Raw genomic sequence first — 13,027 nt, forward strand, 5'->3', positions numbered from 1 at the left:
AAGGTCGTGTCACGTGCATGTCACTTTAGAATCGAATTTTTTCTACATCGTTTCGGAAAATTTCGATTACCTGATCGACCAAACACGAACACTCGGTTTGTGTTTGTTACATAGGCAGTTGTGAGTTAATCGATTAACAGACACAAAAATGTGACAACTCGATGTCTCCCTTGACTGTATACATGATCAATGGCACCAGTATGTACTTGGTCATCTATGGAAGATTAGGCAAGTCTATCTCCTGGTTCTAAAAGTAGATATTTTGAACCAAGGCTATAGAATCAGATGATACAGATCTGGAACTAGGGGTACTGAAGTTTCAATATGGCTGAAATACTGCCGATGTGACTTTAATGTTAATTTGTGTCACCGTTTCAATGTGTGTTAGAGAATTTTGTTGTATTTTTTAAAATTTAGAAGTAATTACACGAAATCACATGAACAGATGGAAATGATCCTGCCTACTGAGCCAATCGGTTTTATCATAAAGACGTGCGTCCGACGACTGTATATGTCTCTAGAACAAAGTATACACAACACGAAGAATTTCATACGTTAGTGTGATAAAATAAAAAATGTGTAGCATAAAGCTGAACGCAGGCTGTCGGTCATAAACAGATACTGTTGAAAGTAAGCTGATAATATTCATGATAATGACTTTTGATACTGTTCATGATAACCTGATGATACTATTTATGACTTTTGATGTTATTCTATATCATCTGAATTGGACACACTACTGGAATAAATGTGTTTAATAATTGTAAGCAATAGGAAATATTTTTTTTATTATTTTGAAAAAAATCTAAAATTATAATCCTACCCATTTCTGCTGACACAGGTGTTTTAGCTTTAACAATCCAAGGTCTTAATGTGGTTAAAATACGTTACTTGTTACGCAAGGAAGTAATTTAGACTAAATTATAGGTAACAACCCCGTAACCATTGGAGATACTGACGTTATTTCCTTATTCGATCTAGCAAAGATATTTGGTTTTGTCAAAAGAGTGATTTTGCACTGTAAACATGTTATTTCATACGGACACTGTGCAATACCATAGCATTTCAATTTCAAACATAACGTGGTTATATTAATGTACAATTACCATGTAATCGTTTCAGTGTTACTTATACAGTCAATCACTATTATGGATTTAAATGCACTCTTGACATTTTTTAACACCAAATGCGCTTAAATATGCACAGAAAATGGCGTTTGCATTCTATTTTTAAAATTACCATGGATTAACGCACTCTCCTATTTCCGAAAAAAATATTATGAATATTTTATTTGCAGTCGTTTGAACAGTACTGTGTATATATCATTCGAATATATTCATAAGTTGAATTTTATCAAGATCAGGAAATAACGTAATCTTGACAGAAACATTAACGTATATTAACTGTACTAGGAAGTCGTTTTACGTTGGTATTTTCAGTTTTGATTGTATTTTCGCACCTGGCTCTCAAATTTAAGAAATAGTTTATATAAATTAAATTATTTTCTAATTAAATTTAAAAAAAGAAGTGATTGCACACATACCGTTTTGTGACATAGTGCAGGGATGTGTTAGTGGAAGAATAAGACAGTTACTATTGAATTTAATATGATTTGTTAATGTGTAATATATCTTGTGGAATTAGCAGCCGTATTAATAACGGCCATGCGAGAAATATGCGCACACACATTGATAACGTTACATAACATGCATTTGTAATATTGTGCCTATTCCCCGGGTAATAAGCTTAGCAGTTTTCCTATGAAACCACAAAAATACAAGCATATGGTGAATATTGTACCTTACTTGTAATTCTATTTTAATTACGGCATCGTCTCTCCAATGGAATAAATTATGTTTGTAACGTGAACCCCAAAATATTTGCGCATATACACTCCTCACACAATATCATTAATACGCAGGATAAGATAACCCTTTGTTTAAAAAACATGTCTTTTTGTCCGATAAATTCGGTTTAATCTTATTAAAATCTATCATCATATTAATGTTTAATTACCTTGTTTCAAATTTTATTAGCCTTCAAACTAACAGTTTTAATAAAAGATAAGGATTCAATTTCGTCCGTTTTGTAGTGTAATATTCGATTGTAATAATTTATCTCAAAACACAGTGTATTATTTGATTATGATAAATCTAGGTCGTTGAACTATTCACGCGAAATTTAAATTATATGGTTTCATATTTTGCGATATGAAATTATACTTTATAAAATATTTTTACAACAATGTGGTTGGTATCACTGCACGTTAAAAAAACACAATAATTGTTGCACTCTTACTATTTCAGCCAGAAGATTGTTGGGGGGATTTGACCCTCAACGCTTATGACGATGAGGAAATGAACACTTAATATTGTTATACTTTCATATATTATACAGTAACTGTTTTCCAATTATAGATCGTAAGTGTAGGAAATATTGTCTTCGCCATGGCGAGAGACTGAGAGATATATCAAACGATAAAGTCTCTGTTTACAAGTGAATTCAAGTATAACTACTAGAATTTTCTTTTCTTAACAAAACAGGCAGGTCAGATGTTAGTTGTTTATTTTTAGATAATGAGTCACTGTTTTTTATTGCGTATGTGATGATAAGGCATCCAAACAAACTTTCATAAATGTAATTAAGTTTTGTTTAGTCTTACGATTAATAAGGTTGATTTAAGATTTTAAAAATAAAATATTGTTTTCCCTCCAACTTATCGTAATGATCGTGTAATCACAGGCTTATATCTTATCTGCCTGTGGGAACGCACACACAAAGAATATGCAAGTTCCTTTCGTTCTTGAATTATCTGAAATTGAAATCATTATGGTAAATGAAGGTACCTCGAACACAGTTGCTAGATAGACTTATATGTGTGTGTTCATTTTATATTTCGAACAGGCGATAAGAAGTACGGCAGTGAAAACCATCTATAAGGAAAAAAACATTTCCGATCTTCGTCTCCCATTTCTCCAACTAAATGTAAGATCCTAAATGCAAGATTTCTCAAGCGGTTAGTTGCAATACAATGTGTACCTTTCTTAACAACCGACCGAGACTGCAGAAATAATTATTACTTAGAAAGTGCGTTTTGTAGGGTTTCTCAGAATTTTGAAATCCAACAGTCTTTGACTGATTGAGCAGACGCGAGCAAGGCGCCAACGTTTAAATTAGTCGACTTTGGTCTGAAATTTTGGAAACTCTTCGAAGCATGTGTTGAAACAGGGCTTTATGCGTGTGTTTTAAACAGCGTGCATTATACTTTCGTCAATACGGCCCACATCAATCAAGCTTTTGTGAACCACAGCAAGGGGTGCACCCGTCCCGCCCCCCTCCCCCCAGTCCCCCTGCAGCTTCGGTTTCTAGTCAAAAGCGCATCGACCAAGACCTATTCTGGTCTGAATGGAGGCACAATGGGTTGCGCTAGCGATGCTTAGTAAATGTCCTTACTATCAGAGGGTAGGTGGTTCGAGGGGAGCAGGGCCTGTGTTGTAATTAGAGGGGGTGGGTGAAGTAAACAACCGGCTTGGCAAGGGAGGGGCAAGCATATGTTAATTAAGGGGGGGGGGGGGGGGGGGGGGGGCAGAGCTAATTGAGGGAATGTTGGCCCAGAGGTGACGAGAAAAACGGAATATTAAAGAAAATGTGTAGGCAAACTGGGTGCATAGTTGGAATAAATGGCGATGTGATTTGGGGAAACTTGCAACATGGAGAACTGGGGGTCAAAGTTGAAAGGTTGTCCGAAAATCGCTGAGACTGTATCTCACCAAGCTCCCTCCGTCACTGCTGAAGAATGAGGTATTCTTGTCATTGTGATGTCTTGTCGTTGACGATATGACAAAGGAATGTTTTGTTTTTTTGTTGTTTAACGCCGCACTCAGCAACATTACAGCTGTATGACGGCGGTCTGTAAAACCATCGAGTCTGGACCCGACAATCCAGTGATTGACATCATGAGCGTCGAAACTACTACAACTGCTACTACAACGACTTCTACTACAAATTAATAATAATAATAATAATAATAATAATAATAATAATAATAACAACAACAACAACAACAATAATAATAATAATAATGTCAGTGTTGATTTTTTTATGGTTCTGTACTGCTGGACGGTACAGAAATGAGTCAACCAAGTGAAGTGCCTTATCAAATCGGACCAGACTCAAGTTGAGGCTATCTGAACGACAACTGCATCGAGTTTATTTTCAGTTTGTTGAGAAGGTAGGCAACCCTGCAGAGTCCTTCGCATGGATGAGGTACACTGTTTGCTGCTCAGGACCAGTCACTTCCCACTCGAAATCGTCAATGTGTGATATTGCATTAAAATGTAAATATGAAATGAAGATTACTTGATGAATTTAATGAGACTGTCGAACACATTGTCTCTTGGGCAACATTTTATTACCGTCTTCGCCATGCTTGTGGTCTTGACACAGAGGTCCATCAATGGTACGACCCAGAATATGCAGAGGGCGTCATGGAAAACGATAAATAGAAAATTCTTTTGAATATGCCCGTATACAGCCTCAGACGTATCCAGACCAACAAACCTGATCTTGTCCTTTTTGATAAATCCAATGAAATCATTTATATTATTGAATTTTCTGTCCCTTCTGACACTAATTTGATTGACAAGATTTAGGAAAACATGGCAAATATGCGGACCTCGCATTCGAAATGTCACGCTTGCATCCCAAGTACCAAGTTGTCCGACTTCCCATTGTTCTCGGTGCCTTAGGTTTGGTATAATCCAACCCGTTGACTGACATCGGGAGAGTACCCGGGTTTGCTACCAGGAATACAGCCCTTCTGACAATCTAGGTAATGCAGAAGGCTGCAGTGTTGGGCAGTCTTCACATTCTCCGGAACGTTCTGGGTGGGTTTAACAAGGCAGCGCTTCCTGGGAGAAGTTCCATTCGCTGTCTGGGCTGCGTGTAGAGGGGGCAAGGGCCCTGAGCTGACGATGAGCCTAACCAGCCTAACTGTGCCAGGATAACCCTAACGCATTTTTTATTTTAATCTCTACATAATGATTATGATAATGATGATAATAATGATGATAAATAAAGCGCATTTTTAAAGTGTAAGATAACACACCCACAACAAAGAACTCCATGCGCACAGCGCATGGCATCATTACCGCTGTCAGCAGATCCATGTGCATTTACAGTGCATTCTCAGCTCTCTGGGGAGTATACAAATTACATATTAACCCTCAGTAAACATATTACCAGCATTCGTAAGCGATGTTCAAGGAGCGTCCATTCATCAGGAACTAAAAGCATGTATAGAAACGATCACAAGGGTATTCCCTCTCAAACACACTCAAGCTGCCTCACTTCTCGATCATACCAGAACATGACATGTACGACTTCCCCATACAAACACATGGGCCTTTTTCACTTTCATGCACACACATACCCACTTGATTCACACGCAATATCACATCCACTCCCGCCCTATTCCTGTATTCCACTCTGCCTAGTCGACTTGTTCTCAAAGGTATGGTACTCACCTGTTTATCAGCCAATCTTAACGAAATGACGCGCAAAATGGATGTTAAATTTTGCACGTAGTGAAGTGAGAATTGGTATGAATGTTTCATTTGAGTTTGTGCATTGTTCCGCTTGAACGAATAAATCTGCCCAACAATAGTGTTTACAAGGCACCTGGAAAAAATAGTGATTCATAATCAACACAATATCAAAATAATAACAAATCAGATTTCAATGTGTGCATTAATAAATCTCTAAATCTGTTAAATGAAAGGTATTTGAAAATCGAGGTATTACACAGTAAATGATTCCAACGGTATTGGCTGTAAATTAAAATTCTTCAATATGACTTTTTATTAAATTTCGTCAAATTGGTATCATACTCAGGTATAAGTCGCTTAAACAGAGACAGTAACTAGAGCTGTGTAGTTTGCCCGTTATGTTTTGATAATTGATGATACGGCAAACGGACATTCGTTACATTGTAAATGTCCCCCCCCCCCTCGCGCGCGCGTGATTCATAAATTAACGTATAGTGCACGACATGTAGTGTAACTAAAATGGTACGTTTTAAAATCCGACAAAAAAAAGAATGCAAAACGTGATATAGCGTAAAACATTTACCGGGATGCCCTGCACAAGATAATTATCTTTCCGCTATGCTTACCAAGGGACAATGCTAATTTAGATGGATTGAGATAATTGTTAAAAGCAAAACGGTTTTAAGTTCATGGTTCGGTTACACACATATTGATATATTTTCCCTTGCCATTTATCTTTCTTTATCTCCATCTGGCTTTTCATGAATCTATATACACTTACCATTTGTGACAAAAAAAACAAAACAAAAAAAACTTGTTTGAAAATGAAAATCTCTTAATTTGAATTCTGTAATACGGTCTTATGTTTTCGATAAATTAGTCATAGAGATCGACAGAAAAAGACAACAACACGCACGTATCTCTGTTGTTTTTTTGTCTCTAAGCTATTGAAGAAATGTTATACTGTATTTTAGTGTTTAAATGTAACATTATTTCTTTTCTTCATTTCAGGCAAAACAGAAATATGAAAATGAATATCTCGCTCTCTTACAAATGAGTTTACATATTCTCGCACATATAGTCACACACACACACACACACACACACACACACACACACACACACACACACACACACACACACACACACACACACACACACACAGATGTAAATTATATTACATGATTAACGGACTGGACTTCAGTATCCTCGTTTTTACTTTATTTTTTTCAGGTATAAATATTGAATGTTATGTGTTCACTGAAAGGGCTAATTTACTAAAATGACACATCAAATTGTCATTAAATTCAAAAAGCGACACATATCCCCCACCCCTACAAATTCAGGAAAACGGTTAAGAATGGCCTATAAACAGATTGACCTTGTGTAACCGAAAACCTGCATTTGCACTAATTTTGAAAAAAGAACACTGCATTGAACTCTATGAATTAATTATGCCGCCTGCTTTTCTGTTTTTATTAAACAAACCCTTCCACATGTGATGATATTTCAGCGCAGCCTTGCACGGCTCTGCTTTGTAATTATCCTGGACATGCTCGGCCATGTGTCTTGTCGTTGCATTGATTTTTATAAACCTCAATATGACCTGAAAATGATTATTCAATCAGCATTTGTATTGCGATATTCGCAAAGAAACGGAAGAGTCTCCATTGATTTTCATCAAACGAATTAAGTATTTATCGTGTAGACTTGCGCCAACAGAATAGATTTGAAACAGAGCCTTGCGCAGCTTTGGGATGGGTGGTGCAAGGGGGTCGAAAGGAAGAGCGGGGGTGGGGAAGGGGTGTAGGCTGGTACGGAACTTGCGTGAACAGAACGCCCTTTCTTTTAAAACCGATTATATACCTGCTGTATCGTTATGATGAGACATACTACTATTTTGTACTAACTATTTTAGTTTTTGATTTTTAATTGTACACACGTTGTGAAATAGGACAAACTATTTGCAGCGTATCAGTTGCACATCGCTCGACGCATATTTATACATGTCATTTACATATTAATTTTCCTTATAATAACTATCCATGTTGAAGCCGAAAAAAAATCTGAACTTGAAAGGTTTTGTCATTTTTCATTTTGACATCAGCTCAAAAAGCACTTTAAACAAATATTTTAAAAAACAAACAGCGAAACTCAAAGCCGACATAATTTTGTTCATGTTGTTTCAGAATAAATTACATCCTGCAGCTAAAGCTGATGACCCATATGATTTCTATCTACATAATTATGTCCTAATTATAGAGGAGAGACACGGTTAGAATTTATTTTGTTATTAATTTCAATACTTCATTGAAGTATTAAAAGTTATCCTTTAATGACATTTGTTAATATTCATCGTTCTGAAAAGAGATATGACGCAACATGTAAAACGCATGTTTCTACTCTGTTGGTACATTCACATTAACTTCTTTATCTCAGCAAAACATCATGTCAATTTCATGGAACGGAACATTTAATGAATTTTATTGAAATTGTTCGCTTTGAATCTTCATTGATCCTAATGGTGTTCCTCTATGTCATAGTTTAAAAATGTTTTTTTGTTGCCATAAACAAAATACAAAGACAAGCGAATACACAATTAGATAACAGTAAACGGTATCAGCATTCATATTCGCTTATACCAGTAACAACTTACACATGGAAAGAAAGCTTTTTTGATCTCAAAGTAATAACTATTACATTAAACGTACGCATACACAACCAAAGTTTCACTGAGAATACAGAGCAGCATATTTGGCCTTGTTTCTACTCGTACAGTCAGAAACATAAATAATTCCCCGCGTGGCAAAAGTCAGAAACGATTTAATCCGAACGATTTCGAAAAAGAGAAAAAAACTGTCTACATTATCAAGGTTCCGCCATATGTATTTGTTTGTTTTAATGAGGTTTTGGAATAGATCATAAAGAGTTTGGGTTTTACTCTCCTAAAGGTACTATTCACACAACTCACATTGACGGGATTTCCTGACACATGTCCCATTGTGATATATTTCAATAGGGTATTACGTGAAATACCAACCCATGACCTTATCGGCACGTGATTGGTTTTGATAATACCTGTAGTTTTCACCCGATGGAAGCGAGAACATAGTTAAAAGCGCCAAATTTCGACAAAAAGAAATGATAATTAGTAATATGTCTGTAAAACGCAATCAACAACCATCTGTGGCGTTGATTTGACACTGGAACGCATTTCACATTGTCTTTGCGGCCATCAAGCCAAACCTGTTGACATTTACGATATGATGAAGATAGAGATTGAGATCGCACATAGATTTGGGGATCGTTTTGATTTCGGCCTTAAGCGAAACACCTTTTGTCCCCAATATAAACATACGGCACTGTTCGCCAACGAGGCGGGTTAACGGGTGGCTCGGTGATCACATTCCCCCCGGGGAGTAGAGAGCGTGGCTCGCCTGGGGGTGGGTCACGATGGAGCCGGTCTCCCCCACCCCCCCCGGGTAAGGCATGCCACGCAGCTCCCATCCCCTGTGGTGAATTGCTACGCACTGTAGTAAGTATTTCACGCATATTTACGGTTCGTAAACACTACTTGATTTTGTCATCACTCAATAAATAGAGCCTGCGGGGCTCGATACACTGAGAGAAGGTGGGTAACGGAGAGTCTATAAACAAGCGTGATTAGGTCAGAGCTACACTGCTATACAACACAACTAGATGTTGAACAGTTTCACCATGGGCGAGAAAACATGTAACAAAGATGTTTGTCACGCCGTGACGCCATTAAGATGCTGGTCTAGACTGTCTGCACGATCATTTAACATGTAAACATCCATCTAGTGCATCAGTGGGACTTTAATTAAGGGACTTTCACTGCCTACTGGGTTGATAATTATGCCAATTATACAGAAACTATTAGACCAATTGATATATCACTTTGACACTTACAATACCGTACAATGAGATTGTATGCTCTGACCACAAAACGCATGTACTTGGAACTTGAAAACTGAAATCCAAATTACATCACATTACATGTTTTCAGCCTGTGTAATATATATATTATTAACTGAGCAATATATAACTATTCACTTTAGATACTCGACACCAAAATGAATACAAGTATGCACCTGATTTCTAATAGTTAAAACCTCATTTAAACATATATCTATCTCGTGTTTCGTCTCGGACGAATTACATATTAAGTAATTCTATTGGGCCTACATTTTTCTATATCAATTTTGAAAAATTAGTACTTCACGGTGATTGAATTATAATTTTAGTTATATTTAAAAAAACTATTTGCCCTCGTTAATGATTTACATTTGATATAATGTCATACCTTCTTAAACATTGTGTATATTTGCGTGTTGGAATTACCAATAATATTATAATTCTTATAATATATTTATTGCTCAAAAGTAAAGAGCCGAGCTTAATAGTCTAATGAATAGAGCTGTTTTCCTCTTAGAGACACTTCATTTTGTTTCTTCTTAAGATATGTCCAATAATATGGGAATTTATTCTTATGATTCTATTTTTGAAAATGTTGTGATCGCGATATGATGACTTTCTGTTTTTGGTTTATTTGGGGGGCATTTTAACCTCAATTTAGGTTCAGGCCCTAACTAGAGAAACATGCGGCACACAACACGCCAACGCCAGTGTTAAAGAACAGCTTGTTATGCATCAACTCTTTGCAGCCATTTAGATAGCAGGGATTAAATATTGAACATATGTACCATATTAGTCATGGGGAGGAAACAATGTAGTGGTTTATCCTGTATGCTAGATGTACATTGCAACAAAGAGAATCAAAGGGAAATGGTGTAAGGCTGTTGTCGTTGGTTCATGCGGATCATGGTGTTAGATCGATGTCATTTGTTTTGTGGATCTTGGTGTTAGACCTATGTCGTTGTTTTATGTTGATCATTGTGTTAGATTGATGTCGTTGTTTCATGTAGATCATGGTGTTAGACCGATTGTCGTTGTTTTATGTGAATTATGATAGTGTTAGATCGATGTCGCTGTTTTCTGTGGATCATGGTGTTAGACCTTTGTCTTTGTTTCATGTAGATCATGGTGTTAGACCGATGTCGTTGTTTTAAGTGGATGATAATGTTAGATCGATGTCGTTGTTTTATGTTGATCAAGGTGTTAGACCGATGTCATTGTTTTATGTGCATAATGGTATTAGACCGATGTCATTGTTTTATGTGCATAATGGTATTGGACCGATGTCGTTGTTTTATGTTGATCATGGTGTTAGATTGATGTCGTTGTTTCATGTAGATCATGGTGTTAGATTGATGTCGTTGTTTCATGTAGATCATGGTGTTAGATTGATGTCGTTGTTTCATGTAGATCATGGTGTTAGGTTGATGTTGTTGTTTCATGTAGATCATGGTGTAAGATTGATGTCTTTGTTTCATGTAGATCATGGTGTTAGATTGATGTCGTTGTTCATGTGGATCATGGTGTTAGGCCGATGTCGTTGTTATATGTTGATCATGGTGTTAGATTGATGTCGTTGTTTCATGTAGATCATGGTGTTAGATCGATGTCGTTGTTTCATGTAGATCATGGTGTTAGATTGATGTCGTTGTTTCATGTAGATCATGGTGTTAGATTGATGTCGTTGTTCACGTGGATCATGGTGTTAGATCGATGTCGTTGTTTCATGTAGATCATGGTGTTAGATTGATGTCGTTGTTTCATGTAGATCATGGTGTTAGATTGATGTCGTTGTTCACGTGGATCATGGTGTTAGATTGATGTCGTTGTTTCATGTAGATCATGGTGTTAGACCGATATCATTGTTTCATGTAGATCATGGTGTTAGATTGATGTCGTTGTTCATGTGGATCATGGTGTTAGACCGATGTCGTTGTTTTATGTGCATCATGGTGTTAGATCGATGTCGTTGTTTTATGTGGATCATGGTGTTAGACCTGTGTCGTTGTTTCATGTAGATCATGGTGTTAGATTGATGTCGTTGTTTCATGTAGATCGTGGTGTTAGATTGATGTCGTTGTTCACGTGGATCATGGTGTTAGGCCGATGTCGTTGTTTTATGTAGATCATGGTGTTAGATTGATGTCGTTGTTTCATGTTAATCATGGTGTTAGATCGATGTCGTTGTTTCATGTAGATCATGGTGTTAGATTGATGTCGTTGTTTCATGTAGATCGTGGTGTTAGATTGATGTCGTTGTTTCATGTAGATCATGGTGTTAGGTCGATTTTTATTGTTTAATGTGGATCATGGTGTTAGACCGATATCATTGTTTTATGTGGATCATGGTGTTAGACCGATATCATTGTTTCATGTAGATCATGGTGTTAGATTGATGTCGTTGTTCATGTGGATCATGGTGTTAGATTGATGTCGTTGTTCATGTGGATCATGGTGATAGACCGATATCATTGTTTTATGTGGATCATGGTGTTAGACCGAAATCATTATTTTTGTGCACGCGAAATTTTAAAATTGCGAAAATCTTTGCCGTGTAAATGATAAAGCATGTTCAAATGGCCATATGTCCTTCTTACACGTGCACGTTATGAACTTCTGACATGGCAAAGTACATAGATATGCGTAAAATGATTGAAAAAGACATATTTTAGATCTTCAAATGACACTCTAAGTAATCTCTCGAAGACGATCTCAGCAAGTCCTTGACCCAAGAAGATGTTTTACCCATATGTTTGTAATGTTTTATGTATCTCCTATGAGACATAAACATATTTATTTCCATAAAGTGGAGGGATTGGCAAACAAGCAAATTTTGCTTATCTGAATGCCTCTCCCTATCTCCTATGTAAATAAGCTTGGGTCAAAGACTTGCTCATGTTCAAACATAAACAAAACGTTTCGTGAATACTTCTAAAATCAGCCTTATTGACATATTTTATCCAAGCATTTAGTGTTGTAATAAGTTAAAAACTTGCCATTGTTGAAGTGACCCCAACTTAGCCCTGTTTCATATGAACACATCTGTCATAACATTCTAAATTGTTTTTCACCAATTCTTAAATTTTGCAGATCCTGTGGACCATCCAGTCCCCTGTCCTGGTCCAACTTTAGTTCTTTCTACGAATGGAGCATTGTTTAACACAAAAGCAAGCTTTTCGTTGGCACATGTTGAAAATTAGAGATCTTCTAGTACGTGCTGATACCAACTGGTCATCAGAATACGCTGAAAAGTTTCAACGACTGCACTACGATATATTTAAACTTATTTTTTTACTATCGTTTCTCATGTAACTATAGTTAAAATTACATTACCAATTATAACAGAGGTTTCAGCATGTTGCCTGTTGAATCCTCGCGGACCCTGAACTCAAATTTGAAATTTAGAATTTGACTTCAAACGACAAGACCCCATTTTATGACATCCTGAGAAGCTCACGTTTCACATTTAATTTATCACCTCTCCTCCAACTGCATTCTAAAGGCAACATTTCCCTTCCAATCATTCTGGCAATGAAACTAAATCT

The sequence above is a fragment of the Haliotis cracherodii genome, unplaced genomic scaffold (genome assembly GCF_022045235.1).
Source record: "Haliotis cracherodii isolate W230 unplaced genomic scaffold, xgHalCrac1.p SCAF_6, whole genome shotgun sequence".
In the NCBI taxonomy this organism is placed as follows: Eukaryota; Metazoa; Mollusca; class Gastropoda; order Lepetellida; family Haliotidae; genus Haliotis; species Haliotis cracherodii.